Source organism: Scophthalmus maximus, chromosome 7 (genome assembly GCF_022379125.1).
Source record: "Scophthalmus maximus strain ysfricsl-2021 chromosome 7, ASM2237912v1, whole genome shotgun sequence".
Classification (NCBI taxonomy): Eukaryota; Metazoa; Chordata; class Actinopteri; order Pleuronectiformes; family Scophthalmidae; genus Scophthalmus; species Scophthalmus maximus.
The window spans coordinates 7,094,908-7,109,938 of record NC_061521.1 but is presented as its reverse complement, the minus strand read 5'-3'; the positions used below and the strand labels follow the sequence as shown (position 1 = coordinate 7,109,938).

General features: G+C 42.4%; 2 non-coding genes across 2 annotated transcripts; both read right to left on the bottom strand.

Moving 5' to 3' along the window:
- Positions 1-9,510: 9,510 nt before the first annotated feature.
- Positions 9,511-9,629, bottom strand: LOC118293292. Its single transcript, XR_004787249.2, has one exon. It is a non-coding gene; the product is annotated as a 5S ribosomal RNA (ribosomal RNA).
- Positions 9,630-10,065: 436 nt separating this feature from the next.
- On the bottom strand, positions 10,066-10,184 carry LOC118293280. The gene has a single exon (XR_004787238.2). It is a non-coding gene; the product is annotated as a 5S ribosomal RNA (ribosomal RNA).
- Between the last annotated feature and the right edge of the window lie 4,847 nt (positions 10,185-15,031).

Genomic DNA, 15,031 nt, shown 5'->3' with positions numbered 1-15,031 from the left:
ATGTCTCCCTCCTGTACTTTATTGCTTGTGAATAGTTTTTCATAAGTGTTGTGCTGTTTGTAAAATTTCTTCTGCGTCTGTTACAATTTTTCCTTAATTGTTTTTCAATTCTTTAATAAATGTTTTAGTTTGTCTATTTTTTCCAGTCCTAGAAAATAGGACGTGCACTTTTCTCCTTCTGCCAAATGTTTTACTTTGCTTCAAATTATTGCTCCTTAACAATTCTTTTACTCAATGTCATCGAGATTGTTTTTTAGAAATATATATTTTCTATCTTTCGTAATTTGGTTGTTGTTCGATTTGTTCTGTTTCTTTTTTGAATTGTACTCTGTTTTCTATTCCCTCCTTGTTTTCTAACAATCTTTTTTGCTTGCTGTAATTTATGTGTTATGCAGGGGTGTTGTTATTGTTGGTGTGTGTGTGTGTGTGTGTGTGTGTGTGTGTGGGTGTGTCTCCTCCCTGTCTTTCTGCAGGTGGCTGCCCCAGTGATTGATTAAGTGAGCACAGGTGTGCTCACTCAGCCCCTGGAGTTAAAGGCATGGAGGAGACCCCTGAGATTCCTCTGTCCTCTCTCCACATGCGTGGTGTGCAGACTGGCAGCTTGGTGAAGAACTGTGGCTTGTGTACCTTTATCGTGTACTTTGTGGTTTTACTCCTTTTTACCACAAACTGAAGGTGTTTTTGTTTTGCAGTCTTGTCTTATTGTCATTGTCCTTTAATTATGTAACCTTTTTGTTCGGTTTTTCATTATAGAGCGGCCTCTGCCTGATTGTGGCAAGCGTGGTTTGTGTCCCAAGTTTTTGCAGGGCAGTGACCCTTGTTGTTTGTTATTAATAAATTGTATGGATAATTTGTCCAAACATCACCCATCCTTCCTTCTAACTGACATCAATGGTTACTCCCTAATCCATATTGGGATTACTTTTTTTCCAGTCGTAGAAAATAGGATGTCGTATATTTCTCTGCCAAAAGTTTAGCTTTGCTTCGAATTATTACTCCTTGACAGTAGTTTTTCTCAATTGTCAGTTTGTTTTTTAAGAGGTACATATTTATATATATCAAACTTAAATTCAGACTTCAACTCATGAAGGAAAAACAAAACCAAGAAAGAAAGTTTTCCCTCCAACTCCCTCACTCTGTCAGGACCTCTCTCTCTCTCCTTCCGTGTCTGCGCAAACATGATCGGGCGTATTCAGGCTTGTATGGCCGTAATTATTTTTTCCATGCCAACTCAGGCATTTTATATATTTCACAAGTCGACTAGCGGTTCACATTACTGTCAAATTCTATTATCATTGATATACATTTTTTTACATTCAAGCCCATCACTGACAATATTATGGCCAACCTCACAGCAAGTAAAAAGAAGAAACCAAGGCCAAAACTCAAACAGAATTGAATGAACTCAAAGGATTGTTGTACACTTTAACGAAAAAATAGGTTAAAATGTATTGACGGAAGAGAGCACGTACAGGCTATACAATTCAAAACAAAATAGTGAGGAAGCTTATTTTTTCCAAAAGTTCTAAAATTAGAACATACATTCGTATTTACATACTATTTGCATACTGTGTGATTTCATATGTACTGATTCCTGTATTCCTACACACCACAATCTCTCAACACACTTTTGCCGTTTCTCTCTATCTCCATTACTGTAATCTTTCCTTCCAATTATTTTGATTTGTGCTGTTAATTCTTTATCATATTTCACTTCTTTATCACTTGTTTCTTGTTTTCTGTGTCCGTCATCCTTTCTCGTGCTGTCTGTTTCCGTTCCATGTTCCGTCCAAATACAAACTTTTTCCCCCAAGCAGTGAAACACTGCAGGGGGAGTCCGACAAAGAAAAAAAGAATATACAACAAAAAACCACCAACCATGTGGGGAAAAAATGACTTGGAAATTAATAATTGTCTCTGTTCTCTCACTAACAAAATACCCACTCTCCTGCTCCCAGTCACACACCTGCACCTTCATCGGGCGTATACAGGCTGGTATGGCAATAAGCGATTTTTCCTTGCCAACTCAGGGTCTTTATATGTTCCACAAGTCAACTAGCAGTTCTAATGACTGTCAAATTCTGTTGTCATTGACTGATATTTGTGTAAAACCCAACAATTCCAAGACCAATAGGGAAATGTAAGTTCACAGGAATTTTATTTTGCATTTAAGCCCATCACTGACAAAAAAATCATAGCCAACTTCACAGAATACAAATAAAAGAAACCAGGTGCAAAACTGAAACGGTATGGAATGAACTGAAAGGATTTTTCTGTGTACCCTAAGGGGAAAAAATAGGTTAAAATGTAAAGAAAGAAGAGATTACGAGGTACAGGCTATACAATCCCAAAGAAAATAGTGAGGTAGACCCCAGTTATTCCAAGTCTTTACTTTCCATCATGATAGGCAGCAGCATTTAAAGATGGGGATAAAATGCTTACAGCACCTGGTATTCCCAGGTGGTCTCCCATCCAAGTACTAACCAGGCCCGACCCTGCATAACTTACGAGATCAGATGATATCGGGCGTATTTGTTTTTTTGTCTTTTATTATGAAAATATACATATTTTAAATACAGGGAAAAAAGTCAACATACTGTTAATACAAATACATTGTCCACTCGATGTTATAAAATCTGTAACAGACAGTACAAATCATTTATATTAATCGACCTACAGCAAAAATAACACTTAGGTCAAACAAAAGAACTAAAAACACTCTATAACTTACCTATCCTAGGTCCTCAAAAATTACTCCAACTAAATTATATGTACAAATTTCTTTACATTGTAGTAGGATTTTCATAAATAATTGTCCTTTACAAGTCACTGTCCACATATTCACTTCCATTTTACAGTTCTTAAGGGTAGTAAAACAATACACCTACAACCAGTCTAACACTCAGTCAGCCGGAGAAATAACAGGATATTTGCCCTTATCCAAACCCAAAGGTATGCCCCATAGTTAGAACACAAACAAAATAACTCCTCTTTCAGTCATGCACGTTTAAACAGCCATATTGCACTCCCAAACAAAAAGACTGAACAAAAATAAGCTCCTTACTGTAGGGCCCAAAACAAACAGTCCAGGGGTGTCTAATCAAAGTCCAGGGTCATTACCCTCCAGATCTATTTTAACTAAGGTGCTTCCTTTTACAAAATTATAATGAAACAGTTTCTCGTCCATATAGCAAAACATTGCCTCCACATCCCTCTTCACTGTCCCTTTAACAATGCACTAGACATCCGCTCTCTTTTTTTCATATTGGGCCATGTTTCATTTTAGCTTGACAGCAAACATGGCGTGACTTAAGACAAAATTTAACAAACACACATTGCAGCCTTTCACTCTCCCAGTCACTCCAAACAGCCACAGCTCCTTCCATTCCATCCTATCCATGCACCATTTTTCCCATCGTTTTTTTATTAACTCTTTCCGCTTTCCAAAGAACACACTCAATCCACCACACTCAAAAAACTCATGCATACACATCTCCGTCTCCACCCCATACACTTCACACTCTTTCCTTCTACTCACATCAAACCTACTAATTACATAATTATTGAACACCCTGCTGTGACGCAAATTCTCACACTCAACTGAATTCCACTTCACTCAAGTTTTCCCAAATCTTTTTCACATTCATTCCACCCAACACTCTCTCCCACACAGTCTCAGCGGCCGGTCTCCTCACCTGGCCACCTTTTAGCCTCTTATAAATAAATTTTAATGTTACATTTTTTATACTTGTCCCTTTTCCCTCCCTAATGTACATGTCTACTTCCTTCTCTCCACTCACCCATCCCTCCCTCTCCACCATGCTCAGCCAGTGCTGCGGCATCCCTCTTTTAATTTTCTCAAAAATCTCCTCCGCTTTACCGATTTCCATCTCTCCACCATTCTCACACACCTCATCCACAATCACTTGGGGCCTCATAAAACCTGGCACGAACTCGTATGCCAGATCTCTCTCAAATCTCAGCCCCGCCTGCAACACTTTACCCTCACAGCATATACGAGGATTAAAAAACACAGGCTGGTTCCACACCTGCCTCACATTCACACAGTCATACTTAACATATTTCACAAACTCACCCCATGCACTCGGAACCTCCTTATAAAAATCGGACATATTACTCATCATCCCCTTTTTCATCACCATAAAAATACCGCCCTCCTCACACCCACCAGTTTTTTTTAAAAGCCTCTTTCAAGAAAATGTTCCAGACTTGATCGTCAGTTTTCTTTAAATATCTGACCATCATCTTTCTTCTCGGTGCTTTCACTTTCGTCCTAATTTCAACCAATTTCAATCCCCCATCATTATATTCGTTCTCTAACACCTCCCCCGCTATCCTTACACCCTTTCCTTCCCATAAAAAAATCCCTAATTATCCCGTCAACAGTTTTATACACATTCTCTGGTACATCCAATACAATCATCACATACACAAGTTTTCTCAAAATGAGCGTGTTCACCACGAAAACCTTCCTCCTTAATTTTAACTTTCGCTGTTTCCAGTATCCCAGAGTTGTCCTTATTTTGTTTGTCATCTGTTCATATAACCTGTCCCTTCCACCCTTCCAATCCCTCCCCAACAGCACACCCAGGATCCTCAAGTAATCTTCCTTTTCTGCTAATCCAAGATTCACCTTCTCCTGCACTCCCCCACCAAAATACATTATTTCAGATTTACCACATTCACCCTGGCACCGACGCTCTCCCATACAGTTCCAAATCCTTAAATACCTCTCTCACACTTCCAGCATCCTGCACAGTTATAGTTGTGTCATCAGCGTACTGATAAACAAGGCTAATCCCACCACCCGGTAGATCAATCCCCCTAATATTATTATTTCCTGTTAAAATAACTGCCAACGGCTCCCGAGATAATGCATATAGAAGAGCAGACATTGGGCACCCCTGTCTCACTGACCTCCCTAGTCTGAATCAGTCTGTCACTATCCCATTCACCTTCACACAACTCACCAATCCTGTGTAAAGTCATTTTATCCACCCTAAAAAACTGTTCCCAAAACCAAACACACCCAGCAATTTAAACAAATAACTGTATCCACCCTTTCAAAAGCTTTATTATATCCAAATTAACCATTATCCCTATCGCCTTTCCCCTCATGTGCTCTATAACATCTCGAATCGAACTTGTAGTGTCTGCTATGTCCCTCCCCGGTATACTATATGCCTGCGTCTGCGATACAACCATGCCTATCACCCCCTTCATTCTGTTAGCCAGTATTTTTGCCAGTATTTTATAGTCCGCATTCAAAATGCTCAGCGGCCTATAGTTCGCAAGATTGTTTTTTTTCCCCTTTTTGTGAATTTCTGTTATCACCCCCGTAACCAAACTCATAGGTGCTTTATCCTTCTCCTCCATCCATTCATACAATTTATACAACACAGGCAGCATTTCTTCTTTAAAAACAACATAAAATTCCCAAATCAAACCATCTTACCCTCGACTCTTATTTTTCCCCAACTCGTTTATTGCACTTTCAATCTCCCCTATCTCTATCCGCTTCTCACACATCTCACATTCATTCAGACTAATTCTCCCCTCTACCCTCCCCAATATGTTGTCCACACTACTCTGATCCGGTACCTCCTTTGAAAATAGATCTGAAAAAAACCCATAAACACACCCTACTATACCCTCCAAGCCTTTAATACCAACACCATCTCCACCCTTCACTTCCTCTATATAACATTTCTTTTGTCTATTTCTCTCCACCCCAAAAAAAACATGTACACTTCTCTCCCTCCACCACATGCTTCGCTCTGCTCCTCACCATCGCCCCCACACACCTCCTCGTTTCCCACTTCGCCAGCTCCCCTAAAATTCTGTTAAATTCAGTGAGATCATGATCTACAATCCTTTCTACCATCTCCACTTCCACCTCTAAACACTTCTTAAGCTTCCTCTCCTCCTCCGTCTGCTTCCTGCTCCTATACCAGCTATATTTAAAGGGGCCATATTATGCTCCAGGCACCTTTTCACCCTGCCTCCACGTATATTTTGTTATCTGGGGTGTCTGCCAGCCCACGGAGAATGAAAAGAAAACAATGAGTCGTTGATTCGTGGTTTGGGTTGATCGTGCAGACGGTCTGTAAACGAGCCGTTCACAGCCCGGGCGTCAAGTGACGTAAGTTGACTCCTGCTACTGGGGCGACCGAGCCCCCAACCTGAGCAGCACCTCCCCCTTGAAGTGCGGAAAAACAGATCGCGTCTATGCCATAATTTTCTCCCCGCAAGCGAACGATGACCGCGGGCATGGCCAAGCTAGACTCGCAACCCGGTAGCCGGCAGGGCTCGCGGCTACCGGCCAGCGTAGCTACTGGCTACCGGCGGAGCTCGCCGCTCGCAGCTGCTCACGACCGCCTGCCAGCGTAGCTCGCGGCTACCGGCCGGCGGAACTCACGGCTATCGGCCGGCGGAGCTAGACTCGCGGCCGGAATGTCGTTAACGTTCTATCATCCAGCCCCTTATGCTCTGTGTGTAATTATGGAGAACGTGCTCGGGTCTCTACGTCGTGTATGTGCCTTGTTACGTGCGACTGTTGTCATGGCAGCGCAGCGCCGTAGTTGCGCAGCAGACCCGGGGAGGAGCGAGGCGGAGCTTTGCAGAACACGAAGGGAGGGGGGCGAGGAGTGAGCAGGAAAGCGCTGGAATCGACCATAGTCTCACAGGGCTGTTTATACAGAAAGAGGAGGGTGCTGTGTGGCTTGATCCTTGAGGTGTTTTGACATGGAAGGGCAAAGACATGCACCTGAAAACCAATGTAACTTGTGTAAAAGGGGGCATAATATGGGCCCTTTAATACTCAACTTTTTGATGCCATCTTTAACCCCCCCCATCTTTCCCCTATATCCCCTCCCCTCTCGCACCCAATCATCCAGCCGTTAATAAAATCTCTAATTTTAGTCTGATATCCCTTCTCTTTCAAAAGTTCCTTATTCAGACACCAAACACCCCCTCCCCTAACCTCACTCCCAGTTGACATGCTAAAATCCACCATTACGTGATCACTTACAGTATTAACTTTAAAATCTATGCTCCCTATTACTCCTTCTAAAATAGCAGAGCTTAAAATCAGATCAATCCGACTTTGTTTTAATGTGTTTTTCACTATTTGTCTTCTGGTGAATTCTCTCCCCTCAGGATTTCTCTCCCTCCATACATCAATCACGTTTTTATTTTCCATTAATTTCCGCACCACGCCCCTCGAGGCGTCGCTCCTGCGCCTTGCTGCTGCCGTGATTTGAAGAACACTCCCCCCTCCCACTCACTCCTGATCTCATTCATACATTCGTCACTCCAATGAGTTTCTTGCAAATATAAAATATCAACTTTACATGCCAGCCAGGTTTGCTGTCGTCTAAAAACACTCCTTTGCCCATTCGCATTAAAGGAACAGATTCTGATCATGAGTAACAAAAAAAGTGCTAAGCACCAGAAAAAAACACACACTTCATTTTACTTTGTCCCCCGTCTTCTTCTTCTCCTTTCTCTCCGTTAACCTGCCACCCAACAGCCTCTTCCTCTTGTCGACGCTCCTTTCGTTTCCTTCTCCTTCGCTCTGTCAGGTCAGAGTACATTTCATCACTCACATTTTTCTTTCCTCCTCTCCCAGCAGCGCCGTCAGTCCCCCTCCGCTCTCCTTCCACCGCCGCTTCCTTGCCTCTGCTCGCCTCTTTCTCTCCGCTCTCTCTCCTCCCACCGTGTCTCCGTCCTCCTGTTGTCCCGCTGTCTCCTCCTCTCGTCCTCGACCTCTCTGCCTCAGTGGTCTCCGGGGTGTGTGTGGCTCCTCCATTCTGCTGCCGATGGCACTCCTGTGCATAGTGCCCCTGCGTCCCGCACCTGTAGCATTTAAATTCTGGGCACTCTTTAAAGATGTGCCCCGGCTGTATGCACAGCCTGCACACCTTCTCCTGTCTGTCGTGGAGTACCCTAAAATATTCCGGCCCACCCACCCCGTTAAATTTTGTCGAATATGGCAGTGAACTAACCTCCTTAGTGAATTTGACTTTTGAAAATCTCGTTCCATCCACTACTTCTGTACCCGGCCACATTCTCCTCTTGATTCGTGATACGGACTGATCCCCCCAGGTCATGAGCTTCTGAATGATGTCCATGTCCTCAATATAAGCTGGGAGGCTCATGAATGAGACCACCATTGCATTGTCCATCAGGCCCCGTCCAACCACTCTCATATCTCTAATTCTATACCCGTCCATTATTTTTTCCAGTCCCTCCGCCGTTTTCATTGTGATTTCATATTTATTGATTCCCGTATTCCTACACGCCACAATCTCTCCACACACTTTCGCCGTTTCCCTCAACATCTCCATTACTGTTATCTTTCCTTCTCCAATTATTTCGATTCGTGCTGTTAATTCTTTATCATGTCACTTCTTTCTCACCTGCTTCTTGCCTTCTTTGTCCGTCATCTCCTCCTTTTTATGTCAGACACCGCGCTGACTCCCCACTCCCTCAGTCTATCCAGGATGAGTCCGTCTTCAATATATACTGGCAGGTTAAGGAACGAAACCACCATCTCGTTGTCATTCATCTCCTTTCCCAGTATCCGCACATTTCTCACTTTAATGCCGTCCATTAGTTTCATCTTCCCATCCTCTGTCTCCATTGTGATGTCCAGCCTTCCCGCATCTCGCGCACGGCAGCCGACAACTGTTCCACAATCTTTTTTCACCGCTCGTAGTACTTCCATCATCGTCAGCTTTTCTCCACCCTGCATCTCCACCATCACCGTCAAGTTCCTCCTGAATCTCTCTATCCCCGCTCCTCCGTTCTCCGCCATTGTCCGTTCAAACAAACAAAACACAAACACTCCTCCCCTAACACCAACTGATGTCAGGGGGGTAAGAAAAAAATGCCTCTATCACAAAATGATTGAACCAGGTCTCGGTCTGCACGAAATTCCCAGAAAAGAAAAACTGTGCAGCACTAAGGCTTTTCCTCCTGCTCCTCCAAACTTTTGCCTCTCTGCCTCACACACCTGCACCTTGATCGGGCGTATTCAGGCTGGTATGGCCGTAAGCAATTTTTCCCTGCCAACTCAGGCTCTTTATATATTCCACAAGTCAACTAGCAGTTCTAATAACTGTCAAATTCTGTTGTCATTGATTTATATTTGTGTAAAACCCAACAATTCCAAGACCAATAGGGAAATGTAGGTTCACAGGAATTTTATTTTGCATTTAAGCCCATCAGTGACAAAAGAATCATAGCCAACTTTACAGAATGAAAATAAAAGAAACCAGGTGCGAAACTGAAACGGTATGGAATGAATTGAAAGCATTTTTCTGCGTACCCTAAGGGGAAAAAATAGGTTCAAATGTAAAGTCAGAAGAGAGCACGGGGTACAGGCTATACAATCCAAAAGAAAATAATGAGGTAGACCCCTTTTATTCCAAGTCATTTCTTTCCATCACGATAGGCAGCACCAGCTGGTTAAAGGTGGGGATAAAATGCTTACAGCACCTGGTATTCCCAGGCAGTCTCCCATCCAAGTACTAACCAGGCCCGACCCTGCTTAGCTTCCGAGATCAGACGAGATTGGGCGTATTCAGGCTGGTATGGCCGTAAGCAAGTTTTCCCTAACAACTCAGGCTCTTTATATATTCCACAAGTCAACTAGCAGTTCTAATGACTGTCAAATTCTGTTGTCATTGATTTATATTTGTGTAAAACCCAACAATTCCAAGACCAATAGGGAAATGTAGGTTCACAGGAATTTTATTTTGCATTTAAGCCCATCACTGACAAAAAAATCATAGCCAACTTTACAGAATGAAAATAAAAGAAACCAGGTGCAAAACTGAAACGGTATGGAATGAACTGAAAGCATTTTTCTGTGCACTCTGAGGGGAAAAAATAGGTTCAAATGTAAAGACAGAAGAGAGCACGCGGTATAGGCTATACAATCCAAAAGAAAATAATGAGGTAGACCCCTGTTATTCCAAGTCATTTCTTTCCATCACGATAGGCAGCAGCACCATCTGCTGGTTAAAGATGGGGATAAAATGCTTACTGCACCTGGTATTCCCAGGCGGTCTCCCATCCAAGTACTAACCAGGCCCGACCATGCTTAGCTTCCGAGATCAGACGAGATCGGGCGTATTCAGGCTGGTATGGCCGTAAGCAATATTTCCCTGCCAACTCAGGCTCTTTATATATTCCACAAGTCAACTAGCAGTTCTAAGGACTGTCAAATTCTGTTGTCATTGATTTATATTTGTGTAAAACCCAACAATTCCAAGACCAATAGGGAAATGTAGGTTCACAGGAATTTTATTTTGCATTTAAGCCCATCAGTGACAAAAGAATCATAGCCAACTTTACAGAATGAAAATAAAGGAAACCAGGTGCAAAACTGAAACGGTATGGAATGAATTGAAAGCATTTTTCTGCGTACCCTAAGGGGAAAAAATAGGTTCAAATGTAAAGTCAGAAGAGAGCACGCGGTACAGGCTATACAATCCAAAAGAAAATAATGAGGTAGACCCCTGTTATTCCAAGTCATTTCTTTCCATCACGATAGGCAGCACCAGCTGGTTAAAGGTGGGGATAAAATGCTTACAGCACCTGGTATTCCCAGGCGGTCTCCCATCCAAGTACTAACCAGGCCCGACCCTGCTTAGCTTCCGAGATCAGACGAGATCGGGCGTATTTTTTTTTTGTATTTTTTTTTTTTATTATTAAGTCTCTGCAAAATATTTTACATTTTATCAATGGTACATTTTAACAATGGTACAAAAAAACAAACAACAACACCCCTCTCCAACCTAATCCTATAAGGAGGTAGGCAACTGACAAATCAAAAACACCAAATACACCCATTAAAAATGAAAAATCAAATCACCATTTTCCCCCACATTAATCAGAGTGTTGCCATCAGCAAAAAAACCTTCTGCCTCTACATCAGCATATTTAAAAATCATATTGATGTCCCTTTTAACAATAATTTCAAATAAGGTTTGTACATCCAATTTTTTCTTTTCAAAACATGCATAATTCCTCCTTAGAATAACCGCACGCCGTGCGTGACTCAAAATATAGTTCAGCAAACCTACATTTACTCCTTTCTGATTTCCTGGGACGCCAAACAAAAAAAAAGTTCTCCAGTTCTTCCACAGGCTGCTGTCCAATTCCCATCGGGCGGCTACCAGCTGTCTTAAATAATCAAAAAAAACCTGTAGCTCTCTACAATCCAAAAAGAAATGTAAAAAGGTCTCATGGCCACCGTGACACACATCACATTCACTGCTTATGTCATGCTTTATTTTATGCATCACCACATTTGTATATATTCGGTTGTGTCGCAACATAAAGTCACTATTTTCACATTCAAGGCTATTATACTTCACATTCAAACTTGCCCATATGTCCGTCTTTTTCAACTGGGGAAACACCTCCCCCCAAACTTTTTCTGCTGCTGGAGCCTGAAACTCCTCCTCTGTCAAAATATCATAAACATTTTTCACAGTCAACATACTAACATTTTTCCTCCAACTCTCCTTTTCTATATACAATTCTGGTATTGTTTTCACCTTCTTATTAACTATACTTCTTTCTATGATTACTCTCCACCTCTCTGGTAAACTTGTTTTGATTTTGCTGTAGATGCTGTCCATTTCTTTCATACTAACATCTTCCTTCACTTCACACACACTATCATAAATACACTCACCCCTCAAAAATCCCGGTATCACCTCATACATTATATCCTTCACCTGTCGTATACCAGCGTCAAACAATAACTTATAATACAAGACACTATTGTTTAGCTTAATTTTATTGTTCATGAACAAAGGTTGGTTAATAATATCTTCTAAATCCTCACACTTGTAATCCAGGTGTTTAATTAAGGATCCCCATGCCTCTAGTGCCTCTTTATACACCTCTGTCATCCCTGCTGTCATTGTTCTTTTAGTTTTCATTAGTAAGAAATTATCTCCCATCCTCCCACACCTTTGCAATTGTTGTTTGAATATAATCTTCCACCCATATTCAGTTTCCCCATATAGATATTTAATGATAGTTTTTATCCGAATAGCATTCTGCCTCGCACCTAAATCCACTAATCTTAATCCTCCTTGTTTTATTTTCCCAATCAAGGTTTTGTACGCAATCCGCACTCCTTTCCCCTCCCACAGGAAGTCCACTATTATCTTCTGCATGTCATTTTTAACCCAAATAGGCATATCCAGTACCCTCAACACATACACCCCTATAGACATTATTAGAGAATTTATAACTACAACCTTTCCCTTCAGCTTTAACCTCCTATTCTTCCATAACCCACACACACCCCTCATCTTATTCAACACAGCCGTCCATGTTAAATCCCTCCCTACTGACTCCTTCACCCCTAGATAAACTCCTAGCATTTTAATGCAATCCTCCCTAACCCTAAACTCCAACCCACACCTCTCTACATCCCCTATATACATAACCTCAGATTTACCTACATTTACCTTAGCCCCCGCCGCCTTCCCATACACCTCTATTAACTCCATTACCCTCCCTATACTCATCCTATCTCTCACTGTGATGGTCGTGTCATCCGCATAATTGTTTATTTTAACTGTGTGTCCCTGCTCTAACTCTATTCCCTTTATTCCCACATCTTTCTTGATCATGTTTGCCAACGGCTCCACTGATAATGCATATAATAATGAGCTCAGTGGGCACCCCTGCCTCACTGACCTCTCTATCCTAAAACTGTCTGTAAGAACCCCATTTAATTTAACACAACTCCTTGCTTCCCTATATATACGTCTAATCCACCCAACCATCCTCTCCCCAAAACCAAATCCCGTCAGTGCTTCAAACAAAAACCCATGCTCCACCCTATCAAAAGCCTTGCTCAAATCCAAACTTAACACTATCCCTCCCTGTCCATCAGTCTTCATAAAATGTATCACATCTCTTATGGTACTTATACTGTCTGCTATATCCCTCCCAGGTACACCGTAACTTTGTGACGGCCCTATTATCCCCCCTATCACAACCCTAATCCTATTGGCTAAGACCCTAGCCAAAATCTTATAATCGTTGTTCAACACGCTTATCGGTCTATAATTCCCCAAATCTAATTTGCTCCCCTTACTCTTGTATATAAGCGTTACCACCCCCAACCCCATAGTTTGCGGCAATCTATTCCTCCTCTCAATATATCGATACACTGTCAACAATATTGGCCCCAGTAGATCCTTATATGCTTTATAAAATCCCCCTCCTAAACCATCACTTCCAGGACTCTTCCCACCTGTCAGGCCCCCTATCGCCTCCTGAATCTCCCCCTCAGTTATATCCCCCTCACATTTCTCCCTATCCTCTAATCCTAGCTTTGCCTCTATATTCTCTAACACACCCTTCATGCACCCCTCATCAACTTCACCTTTCCTAAATAGATCCTCAAAATAATTCTTCACTATCTCCAACACCTCTACATAATCACTGACTGTCTTCCCAGTATCATCCACCAACTCTGATATATATGTCCGACTCTGTTTCCTCTTCTCCTGCCCTAAAAAAAAAGCTGTGCATCTCTCCCCTTCTATCGTGTATCTTGCCTTGCTTCTTATAATTGCTCCCCTACATTTGTCTCTTTCAAATTTAACCAATTCAGCCCTAGCCTTTAAAAACTCCACTATGCTGTACCCTGGCTCATCCTCAGCTCTACTCATTTCTCTGTTCAACTTCTCTCTCAACACCTTTTCTTTCTCCCTCATTGCCTTATTCCTCTTCCTCGCATATCTAATACTCAAAATCTTGACCTCCTCTTTTAATCCTTCCCACCACTCCCCCACATCTATACTATCTGCCCCAATACTATTTACATACTCAAGTTTTTCACTTAACATTTCCCTCATCTGCTTATTGTATTGTTCATCCTCCATGATACTATCATTCATAATCCACTGTCCTCCTCCAGCCCCTCGCCTACCCACCCTTATTTTAAACAATAGTGCCGCATGATCACTGAGCGTATTAAAACTATACCTCGTATTATCTATATATCTCATGATGTCCTCTTTAACTAATAACAAATCAATTCTAGACTGCTTCAGCACCCCCCCTCTTACCTGCCTCCACGAGTACTCCCTCCTATCTGAATTATCATATCTCCAAACATCCACTAATCTTCCTTTCTCCATCATCTCTACCAACATTTTCCCAGATTTTACCTTCCTAAACACTCCACCCTTCCCCACATCAAGCCTACTCAACTTTGTGTTGAAATCCCCCATCATTATGCAGTTTGGTGTACACAGCGGCTCTATTTCCGTAATGACCTTTCTTTTCTCCTCCTCCACCACTGGCATGTACACATTTATTAAACTAAACCTTGTATCCATGTAATCAAATTCTATGCTTAAAACCCTCCCCCTACTATCCTTATACACCTGCTCTATATTGTCTAGCCCATCACTTTTCACCAATATGGCCACCCCTCTTGCATTCGCTGCCCCATTACTGTAATACATCCCCCCCTTCCATCTCTCCCTCACCTTTTCTACTATTCCATCATCCCAATAAGTTTCCTGAACACACAAAATACCAAAATCATATAATTTTAATAGTTTGTCTAATTTCCCCATATCCCTTAACCCGTTTACATTTAATGACAAAACGGTGACCATGAGACAAAACAAAAGCCTAAACACAGACAGCAAAGTAGTCTTACCCGCTTCATAGCTTCTTCCTCATCCCCTCACTGGCACCCCCGTTCTTTAATGTCTCAGCTTTCCTCTTCTCTCCTGTTGGTTTGCCCTCCTCCATCTCCTCCACGTCCAGGTCATGGCCATCATCTCGTCGCCCCTCCGCCGCTTCACCTGTCTCTCCTCCTTCCTCCGCCAACCTCGACGCTCCCGACACCTGGCCACCTCCAACTACCATCTCCTCCTGTCTAGTCAGCTCCTCTGCTGCCTCCGTCATCTCCTCTCGGATCCCCTCTAGCTGGCTCTCTTCCTCCGCACCTGCC